Raw genomic sequence first — 19,704 nt, 5'->3', positions numbered from 1 at the left:
AACCCATGACCTCTGATTCCCAAGCCCGTGTTCTTTCCACTAAGGCACGCTGCTTCTCAAGCCATGTTGCTTCTCATTCAATCAATCATATTTGAGAGCTTACTATGTGCAGCGCACTATACTAGACAATTGGGAGGGTACAATACAACAGAGTTGGTAGACACGTCCCCTGCCCACTATGATTTTACAGTCCAGAGGAATGACTGATTCATTCAATCATATTTATTGAACACTTACTATGTGCAGAGCACTGTACTAAGCACTTGGAAAGTACAATTCGGCAACAGAGATAATCTCTACCCAACATGCCACCACATAGTATTTGATGGTGATCATGGGACACTATTGGTCAAGTTCAGATCTGGGGTTGTGCATTTACAAGAATCTAATGCCAAGCTCTCCATTTTAGTAAAAAAAAACAAACCCAGAAACATTTAGTATGATTCTCCTGATCAATCAACATGTTTTTAGAAAGAATCACATCATGGAGAATCAACAGTTGGGGGAATCCACCTTCCCCTTGCCTTGCAGATTTCCCTCAATCCCTCAATCTAGGAGTTACACAAAAATCTATACCGTCCCAGCACCTGCTCTTCAGTCAAAGCCAAGATTAAGTTCTCAGACTCTCCACTGGAGTTTAAGCTTGTTTGTTATACAAATAGCGATTTTCCTAAATTGGCATAGAAAGCAACTGAACCGAGTGTGCAGAAGAGATCCTGGCACTGCGATTCCTCATTAGCATCATCTCTTTTGCCTCTAAGCACAGCACGGTCCCTTGTATTTGAAGAAGATGTTAATAATGATGATCACTATCCGTGGGCAGAAGGGTAGCTTAGACGCCTGATGTGTACAATGGTTCTGTCCACACTACACACACAAGAAAATGTGGTGTAGTTGGTGATGATGATGATAGTATTTGTTAAGCGCTTACTATGTGCCCAGCACAGTTCTAAGTGCTGGGATAGATACAAGGTTATCAGGTTGTCCCACGTGGGGCTCACAGTCTTAATCCCCATTTTACAGCTAAGGTAACTGAGGCGCCGAGAAGTGAAGTGACATGCCCAAAGTCACACAGCTGACAAGTGGCGGAGCTGAGATTAGAACCCACGACCTCTGACTCCCAAGCCTGGGCTCTTCCTATTAAGTGACGCAGGAGCTGATGCCAGTTCCTGGAATTATTTTCAATTCTGTTTCTTTGACTCTTGGTCTGTCCAAATCCTGCTGCAAAGAGAAGCAGCGTGGTCTGGTGGAACAAGCATGGGCCTAGGAGTAAGAAGGACCTGGGTTCTAATCCTGGCTCCACCACTTGTCTGCTGTTGGACCTTGGGCAAGTCACCTAACTTCTCTGTGCCTCAGGTTCCTCATCCTTAAGAGAGGATTAAGACTCTGATCCCCACGTGGGTCATGGACTGTCCAATCTGAATAGCTTGTATGAGAAGCAGCATGGTTCAGTGCTCTATTTACTCTATTTATTGATTTATTTATCTTACTTGTACATATCTATTCAATTTATTTTATTTTGTTAATATGTTTTGTTTTGTTCCCTGTCTCCCCCTTCTAGACTGAGAGCCCACAGTTGGGTAGGGACTGTCTCTATATGTTGCCAACTTGTACTTCCCAAGCGCTTAGTACAGTGCTCTGCACACAGTAAGCGCTCAATAAATGCGATTGATTGATTGATTGATTGATTGAAAGAGCACAGTCTTGGGAGTCGGAGGTCATGGGTTCTTACCCCAGCTCTGCCGCTTGTCAGCTGTGTGACTTCGGGCAAGTCACTTCACTTCTCTGTGCCTCAGTTCCCTCATCTGTAAAATGGGGATTAAGACTGTGAGCCCCATGTGGGACAACCTGATCACCTTGTATCCCCCCAGCGCTTAGAGCAGTGCTTTGCGCATAGTGCTTAACAAATGCCATTATTATTATTATTATTACCCCAGTGATTAGTACAGTGTCTGACAAATAGTAAGTGCTTAAAAAATGCCATAAAAAAGACAACCCAAACCAGTGAGTCTAATGTAACACTTTTTAACCTGCCCACTCTAATTCTTTCCTCCTCTGCACTGAGTTACCCAATAGGGCTTCTCAGAGGCTTTTGAATGCTGCCGGTGTGCCTTTAGCATCTGGACAACCAATACTCCAGCTTCCTTGGGTCAGACTGGAGGATGGTGCCTCCTTGGAAGCGGGATGAAATCTTGAATTGTTTCGCTCTTTCTGCCATCTCCTGGGCAAGCCAGAAACCCATCTGGGAATCAGATCACAATCCATTCTGTTGGATGGTGATGGTGTGAGTGATAATGATTTTCTTGAATTGCCTTGAGTTTGGGGCAATTTTCCAGTTGTACAGGGTAAACTTTTACTCAATCGATGAGTCAATCTGGTATTTACTGAGCACTTACTGTGTGCTGAGCACTAAGTACTTGGGAGAGTAGCAAGATTGTTCTCTAGATCTCTTCTGAGTGGGGAGCGAACTGGAAAATTTTTCTACTAATTTAGCCTTGCCATAACTTAATTTTTATACAGATTCCTCAGGTCAGCCAATGGTAGACCATTTCCTACCTCATTTACCACGTCCTCCTCTTCAATCCCAACTCCCCAAAAGATCAAATGCATCTGACCAGATTATTTTGTCTCTAACCCAGTGTTTAGCACCCAGTAAGTGTAATAAATATAGAAGCAGCATGGCCTAGTGGATACAGCATGGGCCTGGGTGTCAGAAGGACCTGGGTTCTAATCCCAGCTCTGCCACTTATCTGCTGTGTGACCTTGGGCAAGTCACTTAACCTCTCTGTGCCACACTTCCCCCATCTGTAAAATGGGGATTGAGACTGTGAGCCCAATATGGGACAAGGACTGTGTCCATTCTGATTATCTTGTATCTACCCTCATGCTTAGAACAGTGCCTAGCACATAGTAAGTGCTCAACAACTACGATTACTTTTTAACAAATACTATTATTATGAATATCATCATCATCATCATTATCTAGAGTGCGAAGTTCTGGATCCAAGCCCCCAGAAAATCCTGCCTAATTTTAGTGGTGGATTTTGGGAGCAGGAGGGCAGGGAAACTGCCTCCCTTTAATGCAGAATGGTCTATGTGAACAACTAAGGATAGCGATTTCCACTGCAGTATGTGCTGTGAGGATTTTTTCTTTCTTTCCTTTTTTCTTTCCTTCTTTCTGCCTTTCTTTCTTTCTTTTCCCCCCTCCCTGCTCAAGTCATGTTTGTAGAGAGATTTTTATAACGTAACAGAATGAATAGAATGTTTTCCAGAGGAATGAATTAGATGCCTGCAGTGCAGAGATAATATGCAAGCAGCCCAGGTTCCCATTGTACAGGAGGTGACACCTTTTTTATAGAGCTGTGTACATTTGTATTACTGCCAATTAATCTGCAGTGATATTATTAGTGGAGGGAGAGTGAATGTGGGCTCTGGAATGCATGTTTCTTGCTGGCAAGGCCATGGAAGCAGCCTGAATGGGAGAGGAGGCAGGCTGTGTGTCTGGGTTGGGTTCATTCATTCATTCATTCAATCATATTTATTGAGCGCTTACTGTGTGCAGAGGACTGTACTAGGCACTTGGGAAGTACAAGTTGGGTTCCGGGTAGGACCACAGGCCTAGTGGAGAGATCATGGGCCTGGAGGTCTGAGGACCTGGGTTCTAATCCTGGTTCTGCCACTTGCCCTCTGTATGACCTTGGGCAAGTCATTTCACTTCTCTGGGCCCCAGTTTCTTCTTCTCTAAATTGGGGATTCAATACCCTGTTCTCCTTCCTATTTAGACTTTGAACCCCATATGAGACAGGAACTGTGTCCAACCTGATTACTCTGTTCTACCCCAGCACTTAGTACAATGCTTGGCACATAGAATGCACTTTACAAATACCATCATCTTCATAATTATTATTACTGTTGTCATTAAAACAAACAAAGAGTCTTGGGCTGAAGCAGCAGATAAGAAGTTACAAATTGCCTTGTCCCCAAAGAACCATCTTATGGTTATCTTTTAGGGAAAGATACAGGCCGATAAAGAGGCAGGAGGATGGCCTCTATGACTTCCTAGTACTAGCCTGGCCTGAAGAGTCGATGGTTGTAGGGGGCCAGTAACTTTGGCTCCTCTGAAGAGTTGACCAGAGCCCTAAGCTTCTTCTATAATAGTGGTGGTATCAGAGTTGAAGTGCTCTGTCTGATGCACTGCCATTGCAAATGGGGTAAAGCAGAGCTGTGTAGCAGGTTTGGAATTACTTACTTGGTTCTAAGCAGTCATGCCAGAGATCCGGGACTCTGTGTTAGAATATGCTTCTGATCCTCTGGGAAAATTCAAGCACTGTGGCCTAGTGGATAGCACATGGGCCTGGGAATCAGAAGGACCTGGGTTCCATTGCTAGCTCCACCACCTGTCTGCTGTGTGAGCATGGGCAGGCAATTAACCCCTCCGTGCCTCAGTTTTCTCATCTGTAAAATGTAATTAATATTGTGAGCCCCATGTGGGATATGGACTGTGTCCAACTTGATTAACCTGTATCTACCCCAGCGCTTAGTATGGTGCCTAGCACACAGAACAAATACCCTAAAAAAAGGCTCAGTGGGTTATTAACATCATTAAAAGTCTTATAAACAGTCATGAAGGAGTTGCTTTATTTGGATGATTCTGCACTTAAATAATAATAATAATGATGGCATTTGTTAAGTGCTTACTATGTACAAAGCACTGTTCTGAGAGCTGGGGGGGATACAAGGTGATCAGGTTGTCCCGCGTGGGGCTCTCAGTCTTAATCCCCATTTTACAGATGAGGTAACCATGGCTCAGAGAAGTTAAGTGACTTGCCCAAGGTTACACAGCAGACCTGTGGCGGTGCCAGGATTCGAACCGATGACCTCCGACTCCCAAGCCTGTGCTCTTTCCACTGAGCCACACTGCTTAAAGAAGGACAGCCAAGAAGGCACAGTATTGGCTGAGACCCTCCAAAGAGTCAACCTATTTTTATGGACTGGCAAAAAGCCTGAGAACAAATGAAGCAATATTCCGGCCTGAATTTTGGGAAACAGCACGGTTTAGGTACCTGGGTTCTAATCCTTGCTACCTGGAGCACCTGGGTTCTAATCCCAGCTCTGCCACTTCTCTGCTGTATGACCTTGGGCAAGTAACGTAACTTCTGTGCACCTCAGTTCCCTCATCTGCAAAATGAGGAGTCAGTGCCTCCTCTCCCTCCTAATTAGACTGTGAGTCTCATATGAGAACTGATTTACCTTGAATTTACCCCAGCACTTAGAGCAGTGCGTGGCACAAAGTAAGCACTTAACAAATATCACAACTCTTATTATTGAAAGCCAACACACAATCAAAGATCTCCACTGGCAACACAGAACTTAATGCTGCCTCAGAATCCTGTTATCTGGGTAGCACAAGGTCGGGCGACGCATTGTTCGGAAAAGACGACGAAAAGCCAATCAAGAAGGTGGGCGGGTTCTTTGGGAGGCTAACAGAATGGCCTCAACCTGGCATCGGCTCCATCCCTACTGAAGAGGTAAATTCTACCCTTACCGTCAGGGGTGACATCTTTGCTGCGAAGGACAACTCCATTATACATATACACCCAACTCTCTTGTGGGTTCAAATCCCGGCTCCGCCAGTTCTCAGCTGTGTGACTTTGGGCAAGTCACTTAACTTCTCAGTGCCTCAGTTACCTCATCTGTAAAATGGGGTGAGACTGTGAGCCCTCCGTGGGACAACCTGATCACCTTGTAACCTCTCCAGCGTTTAGAACAGTGCTTTGCACATAGTACACACTTAATAAATGCCATTATTATTATTATAATGCTGAGATTTGCATTCTCAAGGGACCCTGTGTTGACGAAAAACAGTGCTTTCGTTCTGTCATCCTGTAACTGATTTGCCACCATTTCTTGTGACACCGTACAATCCATAGAGGTGCATGATGTCAGACAAATGTTCCCTATTTCTGCTGTCAGTTTCTAGCCAGAGCCCATGGTGAAAAGCTTGAATTCTGGGACGACTCTGTGATTTCCCAAGCAACAGCTCCTCAGATGGCTTGGCTGCCATCTTCCTCGTCTCCTCTCTTCTGGCTCCCTGGGAGGTGACTACTAGAAGTTTTGCTGTTTGTCCCAGGAAAAAAACCTCTCCACATGGAGACTCTGCAGCATCTCAGTAAATTCCAACCAGGTCCACCTTAAAGGCTAGTCAGCAGCCTCCATAGTATCGGTTATTAGGGCGTGAAATTAGTTTAGATCAGGAAACTTCACTTCAAGGTCCTGAACACTTCTGGGATGACTCTGTGATTTCCCAGGCAACAGCTCCTCAGATGGTTTGGCTGCCATCTTCCTCACCTCCTCTTTTCTGGTTCCCTGGGAGGTGACTACTAGAAGTTTCGCTGTTTGTCCCAGGAAAAAAACCTCTCCACATGGAGACTCTGCAGCATCTCAGTAAATTCCAACCAGGTCCACCTTAAAGGCTAGTCAGCAGACTCCGTAGTATCGGTTATTAGGGCGTGAAATTAGTTTAGATCAGGAAACTTCACTTCAAGGTCCTGAACGCGGTTGACTCACCAACATTTAGGTGATGCCTGCAGAAGTGCAGGTCCGCTCGGAGGGCATGTGAGGAGATTGGACAACGGCAGGATACCCGACAGCTGCTGGATGGTGACCTGAACTGTGGGGAAAGCAGGATGAAGCTCTCCCTGATCAGAGGTCTGAGTTTCGTGCTCTGCCTACTGCTAAACTACTTTTCTTGTTCAGTCCTTATTCATCTTTCCTCTGTTCTGGGATGGGTGAGGAATCTCAGCAGTGTGATGCCCCTTTCAGTCCCCTTTACCATTGGCCTGCCAAGGCCTACATCCTAGGGGAAAAGCTGCCCAGCCCTCATGCCATCGTGATTTCCCATCAGTCCCTGCTTCAGCTCAGGAAGTGCAAGAATCAGCAGAGGCATAAGGCCTTTTCAATTCTTACACCTTAAGGGAAGGCTATAATAATAATGATAGCATTTATTAAGTGCTTACTATATGCGAAGCACTGCTCTAAGCGCTGGGGAGGAGATTACAAGGTGATCAGGTTGTCCCACGGGGGTCCCCAGTCTTAATCCCCATTTTACAGATGAGGTATCTGAGGCACAGAAAAGTTAAATGACTTGCCCAAAGTCACACAACTGACAATTGGCAGAGCCGGGATTTGAACCCATGAGCTGTGACTCCAAAACCCGTGCTCTTTCCACTGAGCCATGCTGCTTCTCTATGATTGTTACTGTTGGGCTCTGAAGCCACAGGGAGCCTGAAAATCTGTTCCTTTGGCCATCATGTTCCATTGGTCTTATTGCATTGTCCTTGACATTTATGCTGGTTTCCTACTGCTATTATTTCAGCTTGCTTTATGGATCCATCGCCAGTTCTCCCACCCCTTATTCCTAGATTGTGAGCTCCTCGGGGGTCAAGGACCATGTCGGATACTCATTCATATATTCCTTTTCCTAGTTTAGGGTCTTGTACACATTAGGAGCTTAATAAAAATGATCATTACTACTGTTTATTAGGTTTTTTGGCCAGGAAAAAATGACAACCGCAACAAAACTTGTGTTAAAGAGTGATGCTGCTGGCTCAGAAAACATGATGGGGAAGACTAATGTCCTCTTCTCTTGTTCTCTTCTCCTCCCTCTCCCCGTTCACCTGTGCAAGAACAGTCCAGCCGTCGTATAAACAGCATTACAGTGTGATTCATGAAGAAATTTAGTATTTAGACTGTGAGCCCACTGTTGGGTAGGGACTGTCTCTATATGTTGCCAACTTGTACTTCCCAAGCGCTTAGTACAGTGCTCCGCACACAGTAAGCGCTCAATAAATACGATTGATTGATTGATTGATTTACGTTTCTGGACGAGCTGAAGAGTTGCGGGTGGAATGCTGCCACCTGCTGGTCAGGCTAAGTTGGCACACCTAACGGGACTTATTGGGTGCAGAGCACTGTACTAAGCGCTTGGAAAGTCCAATTCAGCAACAAATAGAGACAATCCCTACCCAACAACGGGCTCACAGTCTAGACGTGGGGGAAACAGACAACAAAACAAAAGAACTAAACAGGCGTCAGTACCGTCAACATAAATAAATAGAATTATAGCCCGCTGTTGGGTAGGGACTGTCTCTGTATGTTGCCAACTTGTACTTCCTAAGCGCTTAGTACAGTGCTCTGCACACAGTAAGCGCTCAATAAATACGATCGATTGATTATAGCTATATCCACATTCATTCATTCAATCGTATTTATTGAGCGCTTACTGTGTGCAGAGCACTGCACTAAGCGCTTGGGAAGTCCAAGTTGGCAACATATAGAGACGGTCCCTGCCCAACAACGGGCTCACAGTCACAGACAACAAAACAAAACGTATTAACAAAATAAAATAAATAGAATAGTAAATATGTACAAGAGAGAAACAGAGTGGCTCAGTGGAAAGAGCACGGGCTTTGGAGTCAGTGGTCATGGGTTCCAATGCCGACTCCGCCAACTGTCGGCTGTGTGACTTTGGACAAGTCACTTAACTTCTCTGTGCCTCAGTTACCTCATCTGGAAAATGGGGATTGATTGTGAACCTCCCGTGGGACAACCTGATCACCTTGTAGCCTCCCCAGTGCTTAGAACAGTGCTTTGCACATAGTAAGTGCTTAATAAATGTCATTATTATTAATAATAATAATAAAATAAATATAATAATAAATATGTTCATATATACACAAGTGCCATGGGGCGGGGAGGGGGGTAGAGCAGAGGGAGGGAGTTGGGCCGATGGGGAGGGGAGGAGGTCCCCCTTTTAGACTGTGAGCCCACTGTTGGGTAGGGACTGTCTCTATATGTTGCCAACTTGTAGTTCCCAAGCGCTTAGTACAGTGCTCTGCACACAGTAAGTGCTCAATAAATACGATTGATGATGATGATGAGCAGAGGAAAAGGGGGCTTTTCGTGCTGATTGCGGGCAGATCAGCTTTCACCATGCTCATTAGGCAGTTTGCACCCTATGTCTTTTTCCACCTCTCAGGGGGCTTGAATACTGATATGAGACTATGAGAAGCAGTGTAATGAGAAGAAGCGCTTAGTACAGTGCTCTGCATACAATAAGCACTCAATAAATACGATAGAATTGAATGAAAGCAGCATGGCTGAGTGGAAAGAGCACCAGCTTGGAAGTCAGAGGACGTGGGTTTTAAACCCGGCTCCATCTCTTGTCTGCTGTGTAACATTGGGCAAGCCACTTAACTTCTCTGTGCCTCAACTACCTCATCTGTAAAATGGGGATGAAGACTGTGAGCCCCACTTGGGATAACCTGATTAGGTCGTATCTACCCCAGCGCTTAGAACAGAGCTTGGCATTAATTAATTCATTCATTCATTCAATCGTATTTATTGAGCACTAGCTGTGTGCAGAGCACTGTACTAAGTGCTTGGGAAGTACAAGTTGGCAACATATAGAGATGGTCCCTACCCAACAGCGGGCTCACAGTCTAGAAGGGGGAGACAAACAACAAAACAAAACATATTAACAAAGTAAAATAAATAGAACAAATAAAATGGAGTAATAAATCCGTACAAACATATATACATATATACAGGTGCTATGGGGAGGGGAAGGGGAAGCAGGGGGAGAGGAAGGAGGGGGCTCAGTCTGGGAAGGCCTAGCACATAGTGAGCACTTAACAAATACCATAATTATTATTTTACTGAACTTCATGCCAGCTGACAGTGTTGGGCACATACGTGTCAGTGAACAAAATGTTCCCAAGTAATATCTTCACTCGATCAGTTATATTTATTGAGTGTTACTATGTGCAGAGCACTATACCAAGCACTTGGGAGAGAACAATACAACAGAGTTGACAGGTTTCCTGCCAATAAGGAGCTTACAGTCTGGGGCTGGGGGGGGGGACAGACATTAAAACAAATTACAGATAGGGACATTAGTGTTGTGGGGCTGAGGGGGAGGTGAATATCAAGTAATAATAATAATAATAATAATAATAATAATAATAATAATAATAATAATAATGGTATTTGTTAAGCACTTACTATGTGCCAGGCACTGTACTAAGCCCTGGGGTAGATATAATCAAACTGGGTTGGACACAGTCCCTTCCCAAATGGGGCTCACAGTCTCAATCCCCATTTTACAGATGAGGTAACTAAGGCCCAGAGAAGTAAAGTGACTTGCCTAAGGTAACACAGCAGGCAAGTGGTGGAGTCGGGATTAGAACGCATGATCTTCTGACACCTAGGCCCGTGCACTATCCACTAGTCCACGTTGCTCCAACTGCTACTCTACGTGTTTGACCTACACTACTTGTGAAGGTCTAGACTGTGAGCCCGTTGTTGGGTAGGGACTATCTCTATCTGTTGCCGACTTGTACTTCCCAAGCACCTAGTATAGTGGTTTGTACACACTAAGCACTCAAAAAATACGATTGAATGAATGTGAACATGAATTGGGCTGGCCCATTGGGTTAGCAAGGGCTGACAGATGATTTTAGGTCACCTCCTTACGACCTCCAAACTCCCTCTTAGGGTACTTTGGAGGCACCAAGTTGGTGCAAAAATGCCTCATTGATTTGAATTTCTTTTTCTTGAACTTGAGCCACAGGGTCAAGCTCCCAGACCTACCACTTCAGCCAGTAACACTTCCCTACTGCCCAGTCAGTGGGCGGTGATACTGCTTCTCTTTCCTCTCCATCCAAACTTCCACCAAGTTAACCCAAGCACTTATCCTATCCCACCTTGACTGCTCCATCAGCCTCCTTGCTGACCTCCCTGCTTCCTCTCTCTTCCCACTCCAATCCATACTTTACTCTGCTGCCTGGATCATTTTCTACAAAAATGTTCAGTCCGTGTTTCCCAGTGGTTTCCCATCCACCTCAGGATCTAAAAGAAACTCTTTATCATCGACTTTAAAGCACTCTATCACCTTGCCCCCTCTTATTTCACCTTGATGTTCTATTATAACCCAGCCTGCATACTTTGCTCCTTTAAATGCCAAACTACTCACTGTACCTAGATCTCGTCTATTTCACCACTGAAATCTTGCCCACGTCCTGCCGTTGGCCTCTTCGTATGTGGCAGAGAATCACTCTTTCCACCTTCTAAGCCTTACTGAAGGCACATCTACTCCAAGAGGCCATCCCTGAATAAGCTTTCACTTCCTCTTCTCTCCCTCCCTTCTGCATCACCCTGACTTGCTCCCTTTTTTCACCCCTCCCTTTGCCCCACAGCACTTATCTCTAATGTACAGAGAAGCAGCATGGCCTAGTGGATAGAACATGGGGCTGGGAATCAGAGGACCTGGGTTCTAATCCCAGCTCTGCCACTTGTCTGCTGTGTCACTTCACTTCGCCTCACTTATCTGTAAAATGGGGATTAAGATTTTGTGACCTCTTTGGGACAAAGACTGTGTTCAACCAAATTTGCCTGTACAACGCCAGATGCCTAATAAGCACTTTACAAATATCATTATTATTATTTTATCCATAAATCATGTATTTATATTAATGTCTGTCTCCTCCTATGGACTGTAAACCACTGTGAGCAGGAAATGTGCTTACCAATGCTATTCTATTGCTATATTATACTCTCCCAGGCACTTACTACAGTGATCTACACACAGTAAATTCTCAATAAATACGATTGATTGATTGATTGAGTGAAACCAATCACTCTAAACATACAGGCCATTCCTGTTGCCTCCATTTGCACTCCAAATTTCTCCTTGTTCTCCACTGGGCTGACTTCTGCCCAAACCATCATCAGCAATTTTCTCATGGCCAAATAAAGGGCCTCTATTCCATCCTCTTCCCCTTTTCTCAGCATTAACCATGTTGATCACCCTTTCCTCACAGACACCCTTTCTTTCGGGCCTTTGAACCATCAAATCTCGGTTCTTCCATCCCAAATCCTTCATTCAAGAGTGTTTTTGTGGGCACTTACCTTCACTAACCCCCTATAGTGGTTATTTTCCTGGGCTCTTTTTTCTATTCCCTCTAAGCTCGTTCTTTTGGCTGCTCATCTACTCTCATGGCTCCTTCTGTCAAATGCCCGACAGAAGACTTCAAAGCCTTTCTCTACTCCTACCTTCTCCCTTTCTCCTTATCTCTGACTCTTCCATTTTCTTCAAGACATCTCTCACTGGATAACTTGCTGCCACTGGAAAATCAGCATGGAAAAGACTGAACTCACCTTTTCCCCATCACTGGGTGCAGCTGAACAGTTCTGTTGGCCCTTCAAGATAGAAACATCCCACATACAATCAGTGGTCGAATCCAGCAGCTGCTGCCTGTGTATCATCACTCATCTCCTTTTTCTGAGAGAAAAGCCCTGGTCACTACACACCTAGACTACTCCCACCTTCTTTTTGCTGGAGATATGCAAAATATTTTTGTTTTCCAATAATGCCCAAGGAGAGACCCCATGGCAGCTCCTAATTTCTCTGGTATTTATGCTTAATCTGTATTTGTCTGGAGATCTTCCCCTTTTGAGTGCAAGTTTCTTGAGAACAAGGTCTATGTTTAATCTTTAACATATATGCCAACATTTGGAACCAGGGGAGGCACCCATGGGTGTGACACGTATACATACACCTCTACATACCTGCTGTGTGACCTTGGGCAAGTCACTTCACTTCTCTGTGCTTAAGTTTGCTCATCTGCAAAATGGGGATTCAATCCCTGTTCTCCCTCTTATTTAGACTGTGCGCCCCATATGGGACTAGATTATCTTGTATTTACCCCAACACTTAGTAGAGTGCTTGGAACATAGTAAGCACTTAACAAATACTACAATTATTATTAACACATAAATGCTTACTATAATGCTCTGTATACAGTAAGCGCTCAATAGATGCCATTGATTGATGGAACAAATCTGTATCAGAGATAGATCTGGGACAGACTTGCAACTGTCAAGGCAAAGGCAGGAAACGTCCATCTGAGAGATTGGCCCTGGGGAGTTGGGTAATATAATCTGATTAGGAACAGGATCCAAAACCACACAAGCTAATTTGTGATTGGCAAAACTTCTCTGAGGGCTGGAGCAGAATTCAGATCACCAGAGGAAGCCAGGATAGTGTCATTCCCTCTACTCCTTCCCTTTCTTTGAAAAATCCCAACCTAGTGGCCTCTCAGTAAACAGGTGCAGCTAATGATGAGGTATCAGCCCTCAGGAAGGACCCCTGGGGAGGATGAGGAACATCCTTTCTGCTTGGGGGTTAACCTTTACCCTCATCTCCTGGCACCTGGGACTCATTTCCATCAACACCAGTTCCATAGAGAACTCATTCGTTCCTATGGCTTCAGCTACCATCTCTGTGTGGAGGATTCCCAAATCTCCATCTCCATCCCTGAACTCCCTCCTTCTCTGCAGTCTCACATTTTCTCCTGCCTTCAGAATATCTCTACTTGGATGTTCAGCTGAAACCTCAAACTTAATAGGTCCAAAACAGAACTCCTTATCTTCCCACCCAAAACCTATCCTTCCCAACTTTACAGTCACTGTAGATGACACCACCATCCTTCCTGTCTCTTTGGTATCAGCCTGTAACTTTGGTATTTTCCTTGATTCATCAACCCACATATTCAGTGTCACTAAGTCCTGTTGGTTCTGCCTTCAAAACAACTAAAATTGGCCCTTTCCTCTCCATCCAGACTGCTACAGTGCTAATCCAAGCACATATCCTATCCCACCTTGATTACTCTATCCTGACCCTCATCCTGACCTCCCTGCCTTCTGTCTCGCCCCACTCCAGTCCATACTTCACTCTGCTGCCTGGATCATTTTCCCACAAAAACATTCAGTCCTTATTCCCCTACTTCTCAAGAACCTCCAGTGGTTGTCCATCCCTCTCCACATCAAACAGAAACTCCATTCCATCAGCTTTAAAGCACTCATTCACCTTCTTACCTCCTACCTTACCTCTCTGCTCTCCTATCACAACCCAGCCTGCACATTTCACTCCTCTAAGGCTAACCTACTCACTCTACCTCGATTTCATCTATCTTGCCACTGTCCTCTTGCCCTCGTCCTGCCTCTGACTTGTAGTGCCTGCCCGCCCCCCCCCCCCCAGCCTGCTTCATATGCCACAGACAATTACTCTCCTCACCTTTAAAGCCTTATCAAAGGCACATCTCCTCCAAGAGGTCTTCCTTCACTAAGTCCCCATTTCTTCTCCTACTCCCTTCCACATTGCCCTTGTACTTGGTTTGCTCCCTTTATTCACTCTCCCTCAGTGCCACAGCATTTATGTACACATCTTTAATTCATATATTTATATCAATGTCTGTCTCTCCCTCTAGACTGTAAGATCTTCTCCAAAGAAGTTAGTACAGTGTTCCACCAACAGTAAGCACTCAATAAATACGATTGATTGGTTTACTGGGCTCCTGGGATTAGGTTCCTAGGACTGAGTTCCTCTTCCTACCCACAGGAGACCAGCCTTCATGAGGGAGTCTTAGCCCCACTGCCCAGGCCGGCAGAGGAATCGGGAGAGAGTTCTCTGTGACAGAGTTATTTCAAAAGGGGGCAGGGGCGATGCTTGGGAGGTGGGACTTCTGTCACCACAGAGAGGAAGTCACTTTGCTAAACTATGGGGAAAAGATCTTTCTGACAAAGTTTGAAAAGAAGGTGAAGAATGATCGGAAAGCCTGGGCCACCAAGGCTCCACTTCAGCCTCTGACTGTTTTCTACCAAACTGGGGAAATGTACCGCTTTAAATTTCCTCCAAATTCTTTTGAGGTTATTTTCCCCTAAATTAAGCCATACTAATTATTTTCCACAAGCTTTATCTCCTGCTTGCAACACACCAGGACTCTACCCACTGCAAGCATTTTAAGCCTTCATAAACAAAAGAAGAGTGTGAAAAATAATTCTATCAATTAATCAAATTAATCCTGCGGTTTTAGTTACAAGCCCCAAGTGGCAATGATTCAAGCCTGCTGCTATGAGCTATCTCCTATTGACAGCAGCTAAATGTTTTGATTGCAACAGTAATTAAAAGGCTATAATACCCTCCTGCATTGTGTTGGCTCTCTTCCATCAAACCTCTAGGCCTGCAAGAAAAGGTCATCCTAAGGACAAACTGATACCAAGCCCCAAAGTCCTGCATCATCCCTCTCTCTTATGGACAAACCTCAGTCGAAACATTTTTTAGTTACCACTGATCAATCAATCAGTTGCATTTATTGAGCTCTTAATGTGTGCAGAGCATTGTACTAAGGGCTTGGGTAAGTACGACATAACTGAGATGGTAGACAAGTTCCCTACCAACCAGGAGCTTACAGTCTAGAGGGGGAGACAGACATTAAAATCAATATTGGATATGTTCATAAGTGCTGTGAGGCAGAGGGTAACAGTCCCATGGGTAGGGGAACAGAGCACTCTTTTGGACAAGACTACCTGTTGTTCAGTAGCCAGAGCTATTGGTTGTTTGGAAATGGCCGGGGCTTCCCTGGTGGGTACTGGGATAACGAAAGTCCAGTTCTCCTCCAATGCAGGTGATGTTGCATCTTGCAGAACCCTTATGAAAGAAGGCTCATGCTGGAGTCCTCACTAAGGTGGATGCAGCAGGCAAATGCACAAATGCACAGTGACTCCACACTGTGATGTACCTCAGAAAGCTTCTACTGTCAGATACCCACTCCCTAAGTCTCTAGCGACATCCTGCCCAAAACTCACGGGAAAACATGCCTTCTGGTGGAACTAAGTGTGCTGGTCTGAGGATCTGAGGAGCAGGGTTCTCCTTGAAGGCAGTAAATGGCTTCTCTTTGGGCAACCAAGGAGAGAAGGAGACCTCCTATTGCACCTTGTAATATACATGAGTTGTTTTCTGGGTAAAAGAGGAAACCTGTGGGAGAGTGGAAGGGGCTTGATGCTGGCTCCTGAGCACTTTCTAGGACGGCTGCCTAAGTGGAATTTCCCCTAGATGGTTCCTTTAAACCCCAGCACTCTTATTCCTCACATTTAGAGGCTCACAGGAGCTTCTTGGACTCCAGTGCCATCCCCCTAGTTACTATTCAGGGCTCCCTGGACTATCGGTGGGGCATCCTATTGGATAATGCCAACAGGTTGTCACCTTGTTTCCCTCTGAGGGCTCTAACCCTGACGATATGACATTAAGCTGGTCAGGGTCCTTAGATGAATGCTGGCAGAGCCTGAGCCCCTGTAGAAGCTGACATCAAATGCTCCTCCACTCACCCAGAGCCATTTTCTGTTTCCTGGATCAACTTTTGGGCACTCTTCTTCTGTTTCCCTGGAAACCTCCTTTATCAGTGACTCCTTCCTGTGGTGATTATCTCTAATTCCAACTCTTCCCGTTGGACAGGCCTATTTGGTTGTAATAATAATTGTGATATTTATTAAGTACTTACTGTGTGCCAGGCACTGTACTAAGCACTTGGTGGACACAAGCAAATCAGGCTGGAGCCAGTCCCTGTATCACGTGGAGCTCAGTCATTCATTCATTCGTTCATTCAATTGTGTTTATTGAGCACTTACTCTGTGCAGAGCATTGTACTAAGCACTTGGAAAGTACAATTCAGCAATAAAGGGAGACAATCCCCATCCACAACAGGCTTACAGTCTAGAAGGGGGGATACAGACATCAAAACAAGTAAACAGGCATCAATACCATCAATATAAATAAATAGAATTATAGAAATAACACATCAAAACAAGTAAGCAGGCATTAATATAAATGAATAGAATTACACATATGTACCTATTTACACAAGTGCTGTGGGGTGGAGGGGTAGAACAAAGGGAGTGAGTCGGGGTGATGGGGAGGGGAGGGGGAGCTGAGGAAAAGGGGGGTTTAGTCTAGGAAAGCTTCTTGGAGGAGGTGAACCTTCAGTAGGGCTTTGAAGGGGAGAAGTGTGATTGTTGGGTGGATTTGAGGAGAGAGGGCATTCCAGGCCAGAGGTAGGATGTGGGTCAGGGGTCGACGGCAGGACAGGTGAGAACGAGGCACAGTGAGAAGGTTAGTGCCAGAGGAGTGTAATGCACAGTATGGGATGTAGAAGGAGAGAAGGGAGGTGAGGTAAGAGGGGGCAAGGTGATGGAGACCTTTAAAGCAAATAGTGAGGAGATTTTGCTTCATATGGAGGTTGATAGGTAACTACAGGAGTTTTTTTTTTTTTTGGGGGGGGGGGGGGAGGGCGGTGACATGCCCAGAAGGTTTCTGTAGAAAGATAATCCGGGCAGCAAAGTGAAGTGTTGACTGAAGTGGGGAGAGACAGGAGATTGGGAGGTTAGAAAGGAGACTGATGCAGTAATCTAGTCGGGATAGAATGAGTGATAGTGCTAACGTGGTAGCGGTTTGGATGGAGAGGAAAGGGCTGATCTTGGTGATCCCCATTTTACAGATGAGGTAACTGAGGCTCAGAGAAGTGAAGTGACCTTCCCAAGGTCACACAGCAGACAAGTGGTGGAGCTGGAATTAGAACCCATGACCTCCTGACTTGCAGGAACATGCTCTATCTACTATGCCATGCTCTTTCTCTGTAACTCTTCTTCTGCTTCTCTAATTCCAACTCTTCCCATTGGGCAGGCCTATTTGGCTGTAGCTAGGGGCTACTCTGCTTGTAATTTGGCAATTTCCTCAAGGTCCTTCAGTGGCACATTTCTGTTGTTTTGGGATCCCGGAAGTTTGGGGCAGGGATCCAGGGTGCTCTTCTTTAGAGAAGAGGAGGAAGAAGGGAGGGGTCGTGAATATGAAGGGAGCTCTGGTGTCAATCCAGGCCATTTTTCTGCAGAGGAAGAGGGGATACCTGCATGGAAATGACCTGGGCAGCAAATGTCTTTGACCAAAAGCAAACCAGTGTAAGGACGCCGGCAGAAAGGTTCAGATTTACTGTCTGCTCCAGCCTCAGTTACTTGATTGGGACGCTTTGGATAGACGGTAGCAGGTCAAAGCACTAATGCATTAATGCATTCAACAAAGCATTAATGCAAAGCATCAAACTTCTGCATGGTCTGATGAAACTTTAGGCAAAGTTTCTGGACTGATTTTAACTGCATTGAGCAAAGTTCCTCAGCCTTAAGGAAGATGTAGGATCTCTTGGGATGAAGTTTCAGGCTTTTGTCTTGCAAGTCAATGCATGAGAATAAGGGAAAGAGCACACCCACACTTAAAAAACCTACTACCATGAGTGGAATTCTATCTGTGGGTGCCTCAGACTCTGCATACTGTACCCACGAAAGTATAGTAGGGCACATTTTCCAAACTGAAACCCATTGGGTAGGGCAGGGATGCACAGTCTTGGTAAAGCTGTTCACATGTCCAGGGAACTCCTGAATGTCACTGCTGTTTCTTCTACCTGGAGACTGGATGGGCTGGCCACTCACCCACAGTTCTGGTTTAGTTTGGGAAAGGGGAGACAGGGCGGGAGACAGGGGAGATTGGGACTTGTCAGTGTTGGCAGGACAGGTGTTTGATAGTTTTTTCCTATAGGGATGGCGGGTTGCAACAAGCTGCCCGTTTTCTCCTTTGTTCAGATCCCCATTGGCCAACCGATGTGTTGGGAGTCACCTCAGGGAGAGCAGGGCCCATCTACATTCACCGAAGAGAATGTCTCTGTGAGATTTCCTGAGCCACCGATGCTGCTGCCCTGTCCTCTCTTTCAAAAACCACCATTGAGTGAGGAAAGCCTGTGGGCTGAATTAAGGGTTGGGGATCACTTTACTTCCTGTTAAAATCAGTGGAACAGAATCAGTCGATCCATGGTACTTACTGAGCGCTCACTGTGTGAAGAGCACTGAACTAAGTGCTTGGGAGAGTACAGTACAACAGAGTCGATAGGCATGTTCCCCGCCCACAAGAAGTTTGCAGTCTCGAGGACACTTAAAAGTGAAACAAAAACAAACACCCTAATCCCACAGATCAAAAACAAATATAGTTTCCACACCTACTAGCATGTCCAGAGTTTTGTTTTTTTTCTTTATCACTGATGTCTAGATTCTCCCTTCAGCCAGCCTCCCCAAACTCCCAGTACTGGACTGGGAATCAGGAGGCTTGGGCTCTTCCATCTGTCTGCTGAGTGACTTTGGACAAGTCACTTAGCTTCTCTGTGCCTCAGTTTCCTCATCTGTAAAATGAGGATGAGATATCCATTTGTTCTCCCTTTTAGACCATGAGCCATATGTGGATCAAGGATTTGTCTGATCTGATTTTATCTACCCTAGCATTTAGCATAGTGCTTGGCATGTAGTAAGGACTCGACAAATACCATTATTATTAAAAGTAAATAAATGATGGTATTTGTTAAGCATTTACTATGTGGCAGGTACTGTACTAAGCGCTGGGATAGATGCAAATAAATCTAGTTGGTCATAGCCCCTGTCCCATGTAGGGCTCACAGTCTCAATCCCCATTTCACAGATGAGGTAACTGAGGCACAGAAAATGAAGTGACTTGCCCAAGGTCACATAGCAGACAAGTGGTGGGGCCAGGATTAGAACCCATGACCTTCTGACTCTCAGGCCCGTGTTCTATCCGCTACACAATGCGGCCGCTTATTATTATTATCTCATGAACCTTTTTAAGGTTTCCTGATGGTACGGCATGCCACTGTGGCTAGCTCATTCCTTCAGGCTGATCACCTCTTTTATGGATTATCCAGGTTTGTAAGGTTCTTCTCCATCTTCCTCTGCTTTCTGATGAGAAGTTACTCTACCCCA

The sequence above is a fragment of the Tachyglossus aculeatus genome, chromosome 11 (assembly GCF_015852505.1).
Source record: "Tachyglossus aculeatus isolate mTacAcu1 chromosome 11, mTacAcu1.pri, whole genome shotgun sequence".
Classification (NCBI taxonomy): domain Eukaryota; kingdom Metazoa; phylum Chordata; class Mammalia; order Monotremata; family Tachyglossidae; genus Tachyglossus; species Tachyglossus aculeatus.
This window is presented reverse-complemented; position numbering follows the sequence as displayed.